The sequence below is a fragment of the Ursus arctos genome, unplaced genomic scaffold, assembly GCF_023065955.2.
Source record: "Ursus arctos isolate Adak ecotype North America unplaced genomic scaffold, UrsArc2.0 scaffold_3, whole genome shotgun sequence".
NCBI classification, from domain to species: Eukaryota; Metazoa; Chordata; class Mammalia; order Carnivora; family Ursidae; genus Ursus; species Ursus arctos.
This window is the reverse complement of record NW_026622985.1, coordinates 5,971,414-5,988,051: the sequence shown is the minus strand read 5'-3', so window position 1 is coordinate 5,988,051 and position 16,638 is coordinate 5,971,414. Positions and strand designations below refer to the sequence as shown.

General features: G+C 37.3%; 1 protein-coding gene across 1 annotated transcript in view; it reads right to left on the bottom strand.

Annotated features, from left to right (window-relative positions):
- Positions 1-16,638, bottom strand: part of ZPBP (zona pellucida binding protein) — a 117,997-nt gene that overhangs the window by 79,892 nt on the left and 21,467 nt on the right. The window lies entirely within an intron of this gene.

The following is a 16,638-nucleotide window of genomic DNA, read 5'->3' as shown; positions in this document are numbered from 1 at the left end:
TTCCTCTGGCCTCCCCCACTCCCCACTGGTTTGCTCACTTGCCCTCTCATGCTCTCTCTCAAAAATAAATAAATTTTCAAAAAAACCAAAACTAAGATTCTAACCAAGAAGCCTACCCCATACATAGTTTGTGCCCTTAACCAATACATTATTCTTCCTAAAACTTAGGAATAAAAGTTCTCTAAGTTTAAATATTCATCTTAAAATAAACACTAGCCCTGTAATTACTAACTATAGGGAAAAACTAGTATGTTTCTCATAAATCTACCAGTTTTATTGAGTTCCATTACAATATCTGAAACTGAGAATGTTTTTTCTAACCATTTTGAAATCTCACTGAAATAGGAGAAATATAAAAATGATAGGAATCCATAATTTTATATATATATGTATATATGTGTGTGTGTGTATATATATATATGTGTGTGTATATATATATATATATATAATGTAACCACATTCTGTGACACAATGACAACAAAATCAAAATCAACAACGAAAATCTGTCAAACCCTTTAAAATAAAATACTGCTAAATAAAAAATGGCATATCCAATGAAGTAATGATGACTAAAAATATTAAAACAATTATAGCAGCATGACAAGACAGTTGGAGAAACGGTACAAGCCCATTTCCCAATGACAGTAATGTCAATTACTTTTAGAAAACAACCATTATAACCTCTGACAATGGTCCTAATGTAAGCAGAAAGAGATGGGGGTTCCCAGAAAAAGAAAGACATAGCTTTCTGGGCATAAGAAAAGTGATTTCAGGCCCCGGCCATCTTAGGAAAGCATATAGGAATGAACAGCCTGTGCCAGACCAGGAGACAGTCTAATTGTATCAGGAACAATAAATTAATGATAAAATTCCCAGTGCTATTTTGATCAGAAACTCCAATTTCCAAAGATGGCGGGGGAGTAGGGGACCCCTTTTCCAGCTGGTCCCCTGAGGCGAGCTGGATAGGTACCAGACCATCCTGAACATCCACAGAATCAGCCTGAGACGCAGGAAGATACATCTGGATCTGTACAAATGAACATCTCCAGCAGTGAGTATTGAGGTACGAAGCCGTGAAACCGCGCACGGATATCAAAAGATAAATGGAAGGGGGAGGGAGCTGCCGCATTCGGGCACCAGGAAGAGGTAGCCACATGCACGGGGGAGTGGGCGGACTAGAGAGCGGACTGAGACCATGAGCCAGGGAACGTGGGCGACCAGTCTGACAGCCGGAGCTTTGGAGCGCCCTCGAGCCACACTGAGACGGAGCTCCGGAGCGCGGGGGCGGGGGCGGCTGGCGACTGGCGGTGTTAGAAACACAAAGGACAGAGACGCGCCAGCCCTGGAAGTGAGGGCTGGGACTCCGGCGGTGGGGTGCACATTCAGGGACGCTGCAGGGTTGAGCAGCACCAACAGAAACAGAGTTAAAATGGCCAGAACATCAATGGAGAAGAGTCTGCGATCCCTCTGTTCTGAGACAAAGGCTGAGATTCGGCTACTGCTGCTCAGACTCTCAGAAGAGGCACAGCAAACTGCCAGGGAAAGCCACCAGAGAACAAAAGCCTGGAAATACCGGCTCAAGGTGTGCCCATCCCCATCCCCCATCCCAGGGGACACGGAGACTCTACCCAAACAGGGTTGCCTGAGTATCGGCGGGGCAGGCCCTTCCCCCAGAAGGCAGGCTGAAAAATCAAGAAGCCCATATCCCTAAGGTCCCTATAAAACAAGTGTGCGCTGCCTGAGTCCTGGTCAATAATTTGGGCTCTGGACAAGCCCGCAACCTCTCCTCATTAGAATGATGAGGAGGAGAAATCTCCCCCAGCAAAGAAAAGACAATGAGTCTGTAGCCTCTACCACAGAACTAATGGATATGGATATAAGCAAATTATCAGAAATGGAATTCGGAGTAACAATGGTCAAGATGATGTGCAGACTTGAAAAAAGTATTAACAAAAATGTTAATGAGAATATAGAATCTCTAAGGGCGGAAATGAGGGCGAATCTGGCAGAAATTAAAAATTCTATGAGCCAAATGCAGTCAAAACTAGAGGCTCTGACGGCCAGGGTGAATGAGGCAGAAGAATGTATCAGCGAATTGGAGGATGGGTTAGTAGAAGAGAAAGCTAAAATAAAAACGTGGCTCAAAAAAATCCAATCTCAAGAATGTAGGTTATGGGAGATTACTGACTCAATGAAATGTTCCAATGTCAGAATCATTGGCATCCCTGAGGGGGTGGAGAAAAACAGAGGTCTAGAAGAGATATTTGAAAAAATTGTAGCTGAAAACACCCTAATCTAGCAAAGGAAACAAGCTTTCGTGTCCAAGAGGCAGAGAGGACCCCTCCCAAGCTCAACCACGACAAACCTACACCACGTCATGTCATAGTGCACTTCGCAAATATTAGATCCAAGGATACGGTATTGAAAGCGGCCAGGGCAAAGAAATTTCTCACGTACCAAGGCAAAGGTATCAGAATTACGTCAGACCTGTCTACACAGACCTGGAATGAGAGAAAGGGTTGGGGGGGCATTTTTAAAGCTCTTTCAGAGAAAAACATGCCGCCAAGGATCCTTTATCCAGAAAGGCTGTCATTCAGAATTGATGAAGAAATAAAGACCTTCCAGAACAGCCAGTCATTGACCAATTTCATAACCAAGAAACGAGCCCTACAGGAGATATTAAGGGGGCTTCTATAAAGGTAAAAAGGCCCCAAGAGTGATACAGAACAGAAAGTCACAATCTATAGAAACAAAGACTTTAGAGGCAACATGGCATCATTAAAATCATATCTCTCAATAAACAGTCTCAATGTAAATGGCCTAAATGCTCCCATAAAGTACCACAGGGTTGCACATTGGATAAAAAGACATGACCCAGCCATTTGCTGTCTACAAGAGACTCATTTTGAACCTAAAGATACATCCAGACTGAAAGTAAAGGAATAGAATACCATCTTTCGTGCCAATGGACCTCAAAAGAAAGCTGGGATAGCAATTCTCATATGAGACAGATTGGATTTTAAACTAAAGACTATAGTTAGAGACACAGAAGGGCACTATATTATTCTTAAAGGATGTATCCAACAAGTGGATATGACAATTATAATTATATATGCCCCCAAAAGGGGAGCAGCAAGATACACAAGCCAACTCTTAACCACAATAAAGAGACATATAGATAAAAATATGCTAATAGTAGGGTACCTCAACACTCCACTATCAGCAATAGACAGATCACCTAAGCAAGAAATCAGCAAAGAAACAAGAGCTTTGAATGCCATACTCAACGAGTTGGACCTCATAGATATATATAGAACACTACACCCCAGAACCAAAGAATACTCATTTTAATGCCCATGGAACATTCTCAAGAATAGACCATGTTCTGGGTCACAAAACAGGTCTCAACCGATACCAAAAGACTGAAATTATTACCTGCATATTCTCAAACCACAATGCTTTGAAATTGGAACTCAACCACAGGAAAAATTTGGAAGAAACTCAAACACATGCAGACTAAGAACCATCCTGCTCAAGAATGATTCGATAAACCAGGAAATCAAAAATCAATTTAAACAATTTATGGACACCAACGAGAATGAAAACACAATGGTCCAAAAGTTATGGGATACTGCAAAGGCAGTCCTAAGAGGGAAATACATAGGCATCCAAGCCTCGCTCAAAATAATAGAAAAATCTAAAATGTAGTTTTTACATTCTCACCTCAAGAAGCTGGCAGCAACAGAGGAACAGGCCTAATCCACGCATGAGAAAGCAGTTGATCAAGATTAGAGCAGAAATCAATGAATTAGAAAACAGGAGTACAGTAGAGCAGATCAACAGAACTAGAAGCTGGTTCTTTGAGAGAATCAATAAAATTGACAAACCACTGCCAAGACTTATCCAAAAGAATAGAGAAAGGACCCAAACAAATAAAATTATGAATGAAAAAGGAGAGGTCACAACCAACACTAATGAAATTGGACGGACTATTAGAAACTTTTATCAACAGCTTTATGCCAATAAATTAAGCAATCTGGAAGAGATAGAGGCCTTCCTGGAAACGGATAAACTACCAAGACTGAAACAGGAAGAAATTGATTTTTTAAATAGGCCAATTAATTATGAATAGATGGAAAGAGTGATAAAAAAAACCTTCCAAAAAAAAAAAAAAACCTCCAGGACCGGATGATTTTCCCGGGGAATTCTACCAAACATTCAAAGAAGAAATAATATCTATTCTCCTAAAGCTATTTCAAAAAATAGAAACAGAAGGACGGCTACCAAACTCATTCTATGAGGCCAATATTACCTTGATCCCCAAACCAGGCAAAGGCCCCATCAAAAAGGAGAATTACAGACCGATTTCCCTAATGAATATGGATACTAAAATCCTCAACAAGATCCTGGCTAATAGAATCCCAACAAGATCCTGGCTAATAGAATCCAACAGTACATGAAGAGGATTATCATCATGACCAAGTGGGATTCATCCCTGGGATGCAAGGGTGGTTCAACATTCGCAAATCAATCAGTGTGATAGATCATATCAGCAAGAAAAGAGTCAAGAACCATACGATCCTCTCAATAGATGCAGAAAAAGCATTTGAGAAAATACAGCATCCTTTCCTGATTAAAAACCTTCAGAGTGTAGGAATAGAGGGTACATTCCTCAATCTCATAAAAACCATTTATTAAAAGCTTACAGCAAATATCATTCTCAATGGGGAAAAGCTGGAAGCCTTTCCCTTAAGATCAGGAACACTACAAGGATCCCCACTCTCGCCACTATTATTCAACATAGTACTAGAAGTCTTTGCAACAGCAATCAGACAACAAAAAGGGATAAAAGGTATCCAAGTCGGCAAAGAAGTCAAAATGTCTCTCTTCGCAGATGACATGATACTCTATATGGAAAACCCAAAAGAATTCACTCCGAAACTATTAGAAGTTATGCAGCTATTCAGTAATGTGGCAGGATACAAAATCAATGTTCAGAAATCAGTTGCATTTCTATACACTAATAATGAGACTGAAGAAAGAGAAATTAGGGAATCCATCCCATTTATAATAGCACCAAAAATCATACGTTACCTTGGAATTAACTTAACCAGAGACGTAAAGGACCTATATTCTAGAAACTACAAATCACTCTTGAAAGACATTGAAGAAGACACAAAAAGATGGAAAAATATTCCATGCTCATGGATTGGAAGAATTAACATAGTTAAAATGTCCATGCTACCCAGAGCAATCTACACTTTCAATGCTATCCCGATCAAAATACCGAGGACATTTTTCAAAGAAATGGAACAAATAGCCCTTAAATTTGTATGGAACCAGAAAAGGCCCCGAATTGCCAAGGAATTGTTGAAAAGGAAAAACAAAGCTGGGGGCATCACAATGACAGATTTCAAGCTGTACTACAAAGCTGTGATCACAAAGACAGCATGGTACTGGCACAAAAACAGACACACAGACCAATGGAACAGAATAGAGAACCCAGAAATGGACCCTCGCCTCTTTGGGCAACTAATTTTTGACAAAGCAGGAAAAATATCCAGTGGAAAAAAGACAGTCTCTTCAATAAATGATGCTGGGAAAATTGGACAGCTACATGCAAAAGAATGAAACTTGACCACTCTCTCATACCATACACAAAGATAAACTCTAAATGGACGAAAGACCTTGATGTGAGAAAGGAATCCATCAAAATCCTAGAGGACAGCATAGGCAGCAACCTCTTTGACATCAGCCACAGCAACCTTCTTCATGACACATCTCCAAAGGCAAGAGAAACAAAAGATAAAATGAAGTTGTGGGACTTCATCACGATAAAAAGCTTCTGCACAGCTAAGGAAACAGTCAAAAAAACTAAGAGGCAGCCCACGGAATGGGAGAAGATATTTGCAAATGATAGTACAGATAAAAGACTGGTATGCAAGATCTACAAAGACCTTCTCAAACTCAATACACGAGAAACAAACAAATCATAAAATGGGCAGAGGATATGAACAGATACTTTTTCAATGAAGACATACAAATGGCCTACAGACACATGAAAAAATGTCCAAAATCATTAGCCATCAGAGAAATTCAAATCAAAACCACACTGAGATACCACCTTACGCCAGTTAGAATGGCAAAAATGGACAAGGCAAGAAACAACAATTGTTGGAGAGGATGTGGAGAAAGGGGATCCCTCCTACATTGTTGGTGGGAATGCAAGTTGGTACAGCCACTCTGGAAGACAGTGTGGAGGTCCCTTAAAAAGTTAAAAATTGAGCTACCCTATGATCCAGCCATTGCACTACTGGGTATTTACCCCAAAGATACAGACGTAGTGAAGAGAAGGGCCATATGCACTCCAATGTTCATAGCAGCTCTGTCCACAACAGCTAAATTGTGGAAGGAGCTGAGATGCCCTTCAACAGATGAATGGATTAAGAAGTTGTGGTCCATATATACAATGGAATATTATTCAGCTATCAAAAAGAACGATTTCTCCACATTTGCTGCAATATGGACGGCACTGGAGGAGATAATGCTAAGTGAAATGAGTCAAACAGAGAAAGACAATTATCATATGGTTTCTCTCATCTATGGAACATAAGAACTAGGAAGATCGGTAGGAGAAGAAAAGGATAAAGAAAGGGGGGTAATCAGAAGGGGGAATGAAGCATGAGAGACTATGGACTCTGAGAAACAAACTGAGGCCTTCAGAGGGGAGGGGGTGGGGGAATGGGATAGGCTGGTGATGGGTAGTAAGGAGGGCACGTATTGCATGGTGCACTGGGTGTTATACGCAACTAATGAATCATCGAACTTTACATCAAAAACCAGGGATGTACTGTATGGTGACTAACATAATATAATAAAAATAAAATAAATAAAATTTAAAAAGTGCTAGTTAGTTATGATAACTATCTCAATTAATTATGAGCAGACCGCAGTTTACTGCATTTTATTCTATCATCACCTTTTAAAAGAATCTGTGTTAAAACTTCAAAGCCACGAAGAAGCTGAGTGATGTAGTCCAATCACTCCCTTTGTGAACTTGCACACTATTGCTCAGGGAACGCAAAGTGATTTAAACACATTCTTCTGGGTAAGAGTAGGGAAAATGAGGCACCACCCAGGAGGTGAAATGACATTTGCCAGCAACACAATCCTCGACCACTTCATGGGCTGATGGCTGAGGCCCTGGCTGGGGAGGAAGAAGTGTGTGTACAAACTAGGGAAGGCTAAATATTTTCTTGTAGTAACCAGAGCCAGCAATGTTCATCATCTATTATCCACTACTTTTCTGATAACAGACATAATCTTTGTGGAAAGACAAACAAAAAAATTGTAAGCAAACAAACAAACAACCACACAAACTCTGAGTGCTGATTCAAAAGAGAGGTCTGACTGATGCACACTTGAGTTACCTTCACAGGATCTAAACCAATCTGAGCACTCAGACACTGGACCCACTGGAGCCAGAGACCTGATGATGCCCACCCCTGCCGACCTTCAGGACGTTGATTGGACTCTGCCACCTTAAGATGACTTTTTGCCCAACTTCAACCTGTATCCCCACCCCCAGCAAACCCTTTCATAAATATGGATGCACCCTTAGCTTAAAGTTTCCCCAATTTTGTTGTTCCAGGAGACACTGCTGTGGGAAAGATCCCTGATGTTCTTCTTACTCATTCCTGTCAGAGAGCAACACCGGAAAAGTCAGCGGGGAAGAGCTATCCTGGGGTCAGAAAAAAATCTAACACTGACCTGGGGAGTATCCTTTCAAAGGAACCCAAATTTAACTGGATTAGTCTTCAGAGGAATTTATGCCCAGGGCATTGTTGAAAACAAAAGATGCATCAGACTGCTGTGGGTACACCCAAGCGGCACCTTCCTAAAAGAAACTGGAGGGGGGAGGTTTGTAGGGGAGGAGTGGGATGTTTTTGTGTTATGGTGGCTGAGGAGTGAACTTCAGAGAAATGCTGTAGGCACTTGCTAAGCAAATAAATATGAAATAATTATCACAAGCCTGGGGAGGGCAGGGGTGTGGGTCACTACCCAGAGTTCCTATACTACCTAAAAAGTCCAGTTTCTGGAAAAAAATTTGAGTCAACAAGGAAACAGGAAAGTATGACTCATGTATTGGAAAAAACTAGGGAACAGTAAACAAGAAAATGCTCAGATGTGAGATTTAAAAGATAAATATTTCAAAGCATTCATCATAAACATGTTAAAACGGGTGCCTGGGTGGCTCAGTCCATTGAGCCTTCCACTTGGTTTTGGCTCAGGATGTCATCTCAGGGTCATGAGATTCAGTCTCATGTCTGGCTCCACACTGAACATGGAGACTGCTTGGGATTCTGTCTCTCTCTCTCCCCCTCTGCCCCTTCCCCTGGCTTGAGCACAAAAAAAAAAAAAAAAAAAGAAAGAAAATGTTAAAATAACAAAAGGAAATTATGATTAAAGACAGAGGGTGCAATGACAATCTCACATCAAATAGAGAATATCTATAAAGTCAGAATTATAAAAAATGAACCAAGTGGACATACTGCAGTTGAAAAATGAAAACAGTAAAAGGAGAAATGGAACAAGGGGCTCGGCAGATGTGATGTGGCCAAAAAATGAATCAGTTAAAAGTAGTTCTTCAGACTGAAAAAACATGACTTCAGTCAATAATGTGAATCTACACCGAAAAACAAAGTGCTTCAGTAAAGGTAATTATGTAATTACAAAGACAATATAAGTGCATATTTCTTCTACTATTTTCCTCTTTATGGATTTAAAGAGCAATTGTATAAAAGAATCTGTATATGATATACCAAAGGTCCCCCATATGGGGCTACGGAAATGACTACAGATGGTAACTTGATACATGGGAGCAAATGAAGAAAATCAAAAATGATCAACAAGAAGACTGATAAAATCAATAAACATACACTTTCTCTCCTTTCTATTTCTGGCTTCTCAGAAACACGTAAAACTATATAAAATAATAACTATGTATTGTTAGTTGTACAACATTTACAAATAGAGCATGTATAATATTAATACCACAAAAAGCAGGAAAAGGGAATATATATATACATAAGAGTAACATTTCTATATCTCACTGGAATTAAGTTAGTATAAATGTCAAGGTGATTGTGATAGGCTAAGATATATGTGGTAAGTCTCAGAACAATCAATAAGGGAATAACTCAAATAAATAGTGAAAAATCATTAAAGAAATTAAAATGTTGCATTAAAAATATGCATTTACTTCAAAAGAAATAATGAGAAATAGAGGAACATTCATGAAACAAGAAATAAAACAAGAGTGTACATCTAATTATATAAAAATAATGTTAAATGTGAAAGAATGATACTATCTAATTAAAAGGCAGACACTGTGAAACTAGATTGAAAAAGCAATATCAACTATTTGGTGTCTACATGAGTCACACATTACCTTAAACGATACAAATAAATTGAAAGCAATGAGATGAAAAATGATACACTATGCATACAGCAAACACAAGAAAGCAGAAGTGGCTATACAATTATCAGGCAAGATAGACTTTAAATGAAAAAAAAAACTTTCCCTAGAAAAAACGAGGAACATTTTATTAAGATAAAAGGGACAATCCCTCAGTAAGACAGAACAATTATAAACACAGACAGACCTTATTACAAAGCACCAAAACGAAACAAAACCTGACAGAAATAAAAAAAGAAATAGACAACTTAACACTATTAGTTAGAGACATCAATACCATTCTTACCATAATAGAACAAACAGGCAGAAGAACAACAAAGAAATAGAAGACTTGAGTAATGTCATGAACCAAACAGAACTAACAGGTATCTACAGAACTCTTCACCCAACAGCAGCAGAATATACTTTCTTCTCAAGTGCTCATAGCACATTCTCAAAGATGTTGCATATTCTAAGCTACTAATCTCAATAAACTTAAAAGGACTGAAACACAAAGTATTTTCTCTGACTACAATGGAATAAAATTAGAATAACAAAAAGAAATATGAGAAATTCATGGCTGAAACTAAGAGTTGGATGTTTAACCCACTGTGCCACCCAGGCACGCCAAATTCTGAAAACATTTAAAGAAATGTTAACAATTCTTAATTAAATCTTCCAAAATCAGAACATGAAGAAAAAGTTCCCAATTCATACTATGAGACCAGTATTACCCTGACAGCAAAACCACACAAAAAATTTATCACAAGAAAACTATGGACCAATCGCTTATGAATGCAAAAACTTTTAACAAAACACTAGCAAACTGAATCTTACAGCATACTGAAAGAATTATACATCATGACCAAGTGGGATTTATCCCAGAAATGCAAGGTTGGTTTAACATTTCAAAACCAATGAATGTAATACACTACAAAATAAAAACCACATAACTATCACAATGCAGGAAAAAGAAACACTTGACAAAATCCAACAATTTTCCATACGTACACACATAACCAACAAACTTGGGATAGGAAACTTCCTCAACCTAATGAAGAGCACCTACATAAAAACTGCAGGTAGCATCACATTTGCAAGCAAGGCAAGAATGTCTACTTTAACCATTCTGATTCAGCAAAATTTCGAAGTCCTAGTCACCACAATAAGAAAAACTAGGTATACAAATTGAAAAAAAGAAGAGATAAAACTACCCCTGTGTGTTTATGACATGACTGTTTCACAAAGAATTTACAAAATAAAAAGATTCTAGAACTGTTAAGTAACCTTAACAAGATGACAGGTTATAAGATTAAGACATAAATAATAAAGCATTGGTTATACAGTAACAATAAACATGTGGAATCCAAAATTTAAAACCTAATACCGTCCATAATTGTTTGAAAAAACAAAATAATATACTTAGGTATGTACTTAACATGTACATAAAAGAAATAATAATAGATTAAAAAATAAGAGATAAAAGAAATTAAAAAAGACCTAATTAAACAGAGATATACCATGTTCATGAATTGAAACACTCATTATAGTAGAGGTGACAATTCTCCCCCAAATGTATCTATAGAATAAATGTAATTCCCATGGAAATTCCAGCAGGACATTTTGTAGATATATTCAAGATTATTCTAAAATTCATATGGAAAGGGGAAGGCCTGAAAACCACAAAAACAATCTTCACAAAAAAGGATAGTAGGAGGAATCACTCTACGTGGTATTGAATGTTTCTATATAGTTATATTAACCAACAGTGTGGTACTGGCAGAGGAATAGACCTATTGATCAATGGAAGAAACTAGAGAACCCAGACATAGACCCCCACAAACATTCTCAACTGGTTTTTGACAAAGGTACAAAAACAATTCGTCAGAGAATGAATAGACTTTGCAAGAAATGAAGCTGGCACAACTATATATCCATATATAAAAAGTAAAACCTCATACCTTATACAAAAATTCATTGAAAATGTGTGCCATTAAAAGTGAAACTGTAAGACTTTAGAAAAAATAGGAAGATATCTTTCCCTATGGCTAGGCAAAGAATTCTTAGACTTGATATCAAAAGTATGTTTAATAACCAACTTTGATAAAACAGACCTCACGAAATAAAAAAAACTGAAAAACTTTGGCTCTGCAAAACTATTACAAATTACAAGACATTAAGGAGAAAAACAGAAGAAGACAAATACGTGGAAAGATAGTCCATGTGCATGGATTGTAAGAATTAATATAGCTAAAATGTTCATACTACCCCAATCTGATTCAATAAAATCCCTATCAGAATTCCAATAGCACTTTTTACAGAAAATAAAACAAACAATCCTAAAATTTGTAGGGAACCACAAAAGACTCCAAATAGCCAAAGGAATCTTGAGAAAGAACAAAGCTGGAGTCATCATGCTCCCTGATTTCAAACTCTATTAGAAGCCACAGTAATGAAAAAAGTATGGTACAGAGACAGATAAATGGAAGAGACTAGAGAGCCTAGAAATAAATCCACATATACACAGGCAATTGATTTACAAAAAAGGAGCAAAGAACATGCAATGATGGGAAGCATAGTCTCTTCAATCAATGGTACTGGGAAAACTGGACCACCCATAGAAAAGAATGAAACTGGATCACTATCTTACACCAAGCACATGAATTAACTCAAAGTAGATTAAAGAACTGAATGTAAGATCTGAAACCATAAAACTCCTAGAAGAAAATCTAGGTGACAAGCTCCTTGGCAACTTTTCTAGTCTGACACCAAGAATAAACCAACAAAAGCAAAAATAAACAAGTCGGACTACATGAAACTAAAAAGCTTCTGCACAGCAAAGGAAACAATCAACAAAATAAAAAAAGATAACTTACTAATAGAAGAAAACTTCTGCAAATCATATAACTGACATATCCAAAAATATATGAAGACCTGATACAACTCAACAGCAAAAAAACACAAACAATCCAATTAAAAATGGGCAGAAGATTTACATAAACATTTTTCCAAAGACACACAGATGGCCAACAGGTACATGAAAAAAATATTCAACATCATTATCAGGGAAATGCAAATCAAAACCACAATGATGTATCACCTCACACCTGTTAGAATGGCTAGTATCAAAGACAGAAAACAACGTGTGTTGGTGAGGATATGGAGAAAGGGAACCCTCATGTACTGTTTTTGGGAATGCAAACTGGTGCAGCCACAGTGGAAAACAGTATGGAGGCTCTTCAAGAAATTAAAATTGATCTAACCATATGATCCAGCAATTCCACTTCTGGATTTATCCCCACAAAAGCACTAATGCAAAAAGATATCTGCATCCCCATGTTCACTGCAGCACTACTTAAACATAAGCCAAGATAAGGAAACTGTGTCCACTGATGGTGGAATGGCTAAAGAAATCTTGGGATTTGAATGTGTGCGCACTTGTGTGTATAAATGTGGCAACACGGATGGACCTTGAAGGCATTATACCAAGTGAAATAAATCAGAGAAAGACAAATACTATATGATTTCTCTAATATGTATAATCTTTTTTTAAAAAAAAAGGAAAGAAAAGCTCATAGAACAGATTGGTGGTTGCCACAGGCAGGTAGTGAAGGGTAGAAAAAACAGATGAGGGGGTCAAAAGGTTAAAAAAACCTGAAAATTAAAAAAATATATTCTGGATCTCCTCCCTTCAGAAAAAAAAAAAAAGAAAAAGAATCTCCATAAGACACTGAAATGATACAGACCATAAGACAATATTTGCAAATAACATAACCTACAAAAGAATATATATAGAAATATGTGTTTTTTAAAAGAAACTCAAAACAGTAAATAGTAACATATCAAACAAACCAATTAGAAAATGGGCAAAAGATATCAACAGACATTTCACCAGAGGGTATACAGACGGCAAATATGCTCATAAATTATGTTTGATGTCCATAGACATTAGGTAAACACTTATGAAAACCACAATGATAATCACTTCACAAATGTTTAAAATAAAAGATAATGACAACACCAAATACAGGTGAGAATATAGTGAGGCTGCTGGTCAGCATGTAAACTGGCACAGCCACTGTGGCAAAGAATTTGGCAATTTCTTATAAAACTAATATGGAACTTCACACGATCCACCCTATATGCACTTTGGGCATTTATCCCACAGATATAAAAACCTGTATCTACACAAAAAAACTATACACAAGGCTCACAGCAACTTTATATGTTATAGCCTCAAGCCTGAAACAATCTAGATGTTCTTCAGCGGGTGAGGGGTTAAACAGACTGTGGCACATCTGTACTGCAGAATACAGCTCAGAATAAAGGGAATGAATGATAAACACGCACAACAACGTAGATGGATTTCCAGAGAATTAAGCCAAATGAAAAAAGCCAATCCCGTAAAATTATATACTATGTTCCTGTTACTTATGTGATAATTTGGAAATGATGAAGTTACAGAATTGGAGAAGATGGTGGCTGTAAGTCATGATGAGGTGGTGAGAGGGAAATGGGCTGCATATAAAAGGACAACCCAGGGGCACCCGGGTGGCTCAGTCCATTAAGTGTCTGCCTTCAGCTCAGTCATGATCCCGAGGTCCTGGGATTGAGTCCTGCATTGGGCTCCCTGCTCAGCAGGGAGTCTGCTTCTCCCTCTTCCCCTGTCCCTCCACCCCAGCTTGTGCTCCCTCTCTCTCCTGCTCACTCTCTCTGTCTCTCAAATAAATAAATAAAATCTTAAAAAGAAAAAACCAAAAACAAGGACAACCCGAAGTATACTTCTGTTGCTGGTGTTGCTATGTATCTTAACTGTAGCAGTGGATACAGGAGACTACACTTGTGCTAAAACTTAAAGAATTAAATACACACAGCACACACAAAGGAGTACTATAAAACTGAAGGAATCTGACTAAGATCAGTGTACTATATAAACTTAGTATCTTGGCCTAATTATGTACTACATTTCACAAGATGTCACTATGAGGGTAAGCTGGGTAAAGCATACATGGGATCTCTGGACTGCATTTTTTAACTACGCATGAATCTACAATTATCTGGAAATAAAAAAGTTTAATTAAAAAAACACAGGCCATGGGTGGCTCAGTCAGTTAAGTGTCCAACTCTTGATTTTGGCTCAGGTCATGATCTCAGGATCATGAGGTCAGAGCCCCACGTCAGGCTCCACACTCAGCTCGGAGTCTGCTTGAGATTCTTTCTCTCTCTCTCTGCCCCTCCCTTCACTTGCCACAAATAAATAAATAAATAAATAAACAAACAAACAAACTCTTTTACTTAAAAAACAAAATAAAAAAACACAGGCCAACCAAATAAATATAGGAAACTTTTTATTTTCTAGGTATAAGGCACAAACTCAGAAAAAAATCAAACTGAAAAAAATCCCAACTCAAAAAATGCTGGTAAATCTCACTACAACAATATTTGAACCTTCTGGAGTATGAACAACATGATAATAATGGATAGGCAGAAGCTACTGCAATATGATAAAGGACTGGTATGCAGACTGGTAAGACCCTATAAATTACCGAGAAAAAGACAAACCATCCAAAATGAAAATGGCATCAAAATCGAAAAGGCAACGCAATCTACTAAGTACCAAAAATACTTTGAAATGCTCAAATTTACTAATTAAGGACAGGCATATTAAAGCAATGAGTCACCATACATCCATGATCTTGCCATATTTAAATCTGATAGTAATTCTGGGTGTTATGTTATTTTTGTTACTTTCTAAAATTTTAAACATTTCATATATAAAAATGTAATGTAATTATAAGTGAATTCAGTTATTCTAATTCAAGGAAACTTGCTCAGCACAAGCCACACGCAAACCAACAGAAAATATAATATCTTATAAAAGATGAAGTTTTCATATAGTATGTCAGGGATATAAACTGGTCCACTCTTTATAGGGAAACTGGCAAAATCGATCAAAAATAGCACTGTGAATATTCTGTAGAAGATTTTACCTTATAGAATTCTTCTTACAGAAATACTAACAATTTAATTTCCATAATACAAAAACACATGTGTATCTCGTGGTGAGCACAGCATAAAGTTTAAAGTTGTTGAATCACTATGTTGTACAGCTGAAACTAACGTTAACAATGTGTGTCAGCTATACCAAAAAAAATTAAATTAAATTAAAATACCATTTATATACCAAATATATATACTAAAGAGCTTACATTAAAAAAGATAAAAAGGGATGTGATTGGCTTTTGTGCCTATATAATATAAATTAACTTTAAGGTAAGAACACCAACTCCAGAATCAGAATTCCTAGATTCACATCTGAATTTGCCTGCATTCTCACAGCATGGCCCTGACCGAGTCACTTAACCCCTCTGTGCCTCAGTGTCTGCACACAGAACATAGCGGTATCTACTGCACGGTCTGTTGTGGGGATTAAATAAGTTGAATACAAATAAAGCACTTGAGACAATGCCTTGCAGAAGTGCTGTGTGCGTTTTATGGTTATTAGAATTACATGTAAAGACACAGATTAGCTATGCTCATCATTACTATAAACTAGCATTCATTTTAGGCACTGCTACAATTGTCAGCTTATGTGAATACACCCTCATCAGAGATCATATTCGGTATAGACATGACCTATGGAATAACAAGATGGAGAAAACTATGTAACAAAAGTGAAGCATGACTGATTCAGAAGTTTAAACAAATTCTTGCCTAAGAAAGTTAATATAATTTCTCATTAAAAAAATTATGTCCTTTTGTATAGACATGACCTATGGAATAACAAGATGGAGAAAACTATGTAACAAAAGTGAAGCATGACTGATTCAGAAGTTTAAACAAATTCTTGCCTAAGAAAGTTGATATAATTTCTCATTAAAAAAATTATGTCTTTTTTTGGATATATGGGATAGTGCTTTTTCAGTGACCAAAAATTATAAGGAAACCACTAATAATTCTGCCATTTGTTCCGTAACTCAGCTGTGAGAAGGATGGTACATTAGTTTCCTATTGCTACTGCAACAAATCATCACAAATGTAGTGGCCTAAAATGGCATAAATGTATCATCTTGCAGTTTTAGAAATCAGAAGTCCAAAGTGAATCTTACAAGGCTAGAATTAGGGTGCATTCCTTCTGAAAGCTCCAGGGGAAGCTCCGTGTCTGCCATCTTCAGCTTCTA